The 2,752-nt window shown below is 41.6% G+C and overlaps 1 non-coding gene across 1 annotated transcript; it reads left to right on the top strand.

Annotated features, from left to right (window-relative positions):
• The first annotated feature begins 2,321 nt into the window (after positions 1-2,321).
• Positions 2,322-2,428, top strand: LOC122488895. The gene has a single exon (XR_006298783.1). It is a non-coding gene; the product is annotated as a U6 spliceosomal RNA (small nuclear RNA).
• The last annotated feature ends 324 nt before the right edge of the window (positions 2,429-2,752 follow it).

Here is a 2,752-nt window from a genome sequence, read left to right as displayed (position 1 = left end):
TGTGAAGAACATGGCCCTGGGGGGACACTGCGAGCAGACAGTAGAAGGGGGATGTCGATGCCTGGTTTCATGTTACTGTTTTCAACTGGAACTCTGCTTGGCCCCAGAAGGGTGGAAGAAATTCACAAGGATAATGAAATGAAGCTAATACATTAGCATTTTGCCAGATGAACAGACTCCATTGCAGCTTAGCTAAGTAATCATCCACAAATGAATGTTTGCTTGACTGGATGGTTAGTAAGGCTAGTCTAGTGAGATTGACGGAGCTGGACCTTGGAATCGGATCTCTGATACGAGAGTCCCATGCAAATGTTTCTTTTGGGAAAAGCACCACGAGAGCATTGGATGAGGGAGAGTCTTTCACTCAGGATGGTAATTCATTCTGTCATTTTGTTCAGCTTATTTTGAGCTTCAACATCCAGCTCAAATCTTACCCGCTGTGAAGCTCCCCCGATCCTTTAAGGCCGAAGTCAACTTCTGCACACATGTCTGTGTCCCTCGGTTGAGACTTCTCTACCATCTTGGCCATTAGTTTTACGTGGGTCTCTTTTTCTTTGGGTCTGGACTCTAATTCCTGGAGAACAAGTTTTGTGTCCTATACTGTTGTATCTCAGTGTTTATTATATAGTAGCTATTCAGTAATCAGTAACTGTCGGTTGGTTCATAGGGGAGCAGATTACTCTTGGCCAGTATCGGTAGAAAAGTTAACATAGGGGCGCCCGGGTGGCTCAGTCGGCTAAGTGTCTGACTTCGGCTCAGGGCATGATCTCGCAGTTCGTGAGTTCAAGCCCCACATCGGGCTCTGTGCTGACAGCTCGGAGCCTGGAGCCTGTTTCACATTCTGTGTCTCCCTCTCTCTCTGGCCCTTCCCCTCTCGACCTCTGTCTCTCTCTCTCTTTCAAAAATAAATAAACATTAAAAAAAAAAAAGGTAGGATAGCCTGACTTTTTAAAAAAGATAATCAGCTTCATTGGCACATAATGGAATTGACGTCTAAGTAGTGACTGCAGCTTCTGTACAGCCTGTTTTCAGCTATCTACACCCAGTATTGTTTTCCTTATACAACATGATGATTAAAACTTAAAGTATTTGTGTAACAGAAAGCTTCTGAAATTACTCTTGAATTTTCAATGTGGCATTTAAATTTGCTTCATCTAATGAAGAGCAAGATGTGCACAGGGAAAGAACAAATCTAATTCCATATAATAACGTGTGTTTTACATTTGGTTGAATGAAACATTTATTAAAGCAACGTGTCCCTTTTTCATGACAGCTAGTTGGAGTCTAAAAATGTTTAGAATATTAGAGTCTAGCAGGATGCTGTTGGGATTGCCTCCTATGTTGAGAATACCCTATCTCCCAATCGCAAAATTAAGGTTTTGTAAAAATATACACCTATCTTACCGAACACATGTCTTGGTATCTTGCTCATAGGAGTTTATTAAACATTCCTTGACTGAGTCATTAGGATAAGCTGTAAACTAAGAAAGGAACAGCATATATCACCACCTTATCCTATGTGATCATAAGTCCTCTTCCAAATACTTCCTAAGTCCAACTACACTTTAGGGTGTCTACTAAGAGAGCCCTAGGGGCACCTGGGTGAATCAGTTGGTTAAGCGTTGACTTTGGCTGAGGTCATGATCTCCTGATTTGTGAGTCTGAGCCCTGCTTCAGGCTCTGTGCTGACAGCTCAGAGCCTGGAGCCTGCTTCAGATTCTGTGTCTCCCTCTCTTTCTGACCCTCCCCTAATGGTTCTCTCTCTCTCTCTCAAAAATAAATAAAACATTTTTTTAAAAAGAGAGACAGTCCTAGATAGGGGTGTGTGGATGGCTCAGTCAGTTAAGTAGCCAACTTTGGCTCAGGTCATGATCTCTCACGGTTTGTGAGTTCGAGCCCCACGTCCGGCTCTGTGCTGACAGCTCAGAGCCTGGAGCCTGCTTCTGATTCTGTGTCTCCCCACTCTGTGCCCCTCCCCCGCTCATGCTCTGTCTCTTGATAATAAACGTTAAAAAAAATTAAATAAGAGATATTTTTAAGAGTCCTACATAAAGCAAGACCATGTGGCATAGAAAAATAAAACTCTTGATGTTTTTACCAGTGTTTCTCAAGCTTTTATGTGCATACAAATTACTAATTTTTTAAAAAAATATATGTTTTAATTCTATGAGTCTGGGGTAGGGTCTGAGATTCTGTATTTCTAACAAGCCCCCAGGTAGTCCTTTTGATGTTGGTCTGGGATTGCACTTTGATAATCATTGCCTTGGAGAATTTGGGATTTTCAGACTTCTCTGTGCTACCCTAAAATCTACGCTATTCCTGTGCTCGCTTCGGCAGCACATATACTAAAATTGGAACGATACAGAGAAGATTAGCATGGCCCCTGCGCAAGGATGACACGCAAATTCGTGAAGCGTTCCATATTTTTTGATGGGTATTGAGGAGGGCACCTTTTAGGATGAGCACTAGGTGTTGTATGGAAACCAATTTGTCAATAAATTTCATTAAAAAAAAAAAAATCTACGCTATTCCTGAAACTTTTTTTCTTTATCTCCATTTTCTAGCCCATAGAGCCATTGTGCCTTCTCTCTACCAGGTATCCCTGTTATTTCAACACAAAATAAGACTCAGCCTCCTTTTTTCCCAATAAGAAGCTATTTGTGATGGGAAAATGGGGCAAGACTAGGAAGTCAAGTATCACATGTGAATCCACTGCATTTGAGAGTATTCAAACCAAAAAATGTTGGCTCTT

The sequence above is a fragment of the Prionailurus bengalensis genome, chromosome A2 (assembly GCF_016509475.1).
Source record: "Prionailurus bengalensis isolate Pbe53 chromosome A2, Fcat_Pben_1.1_paternal_pri, whole genome shotgun sequence".
NCBI classification, from domain to species: domain Eukaryota; kingdom Metazoa; phylum Chordata; class Mammalia; order Carnivora; family Felidae; genus Prionailurus; species Prionailurus bengalensis.
This window is presented reverse-complemented; position numbering and strand designations above follow the sequence as displayed.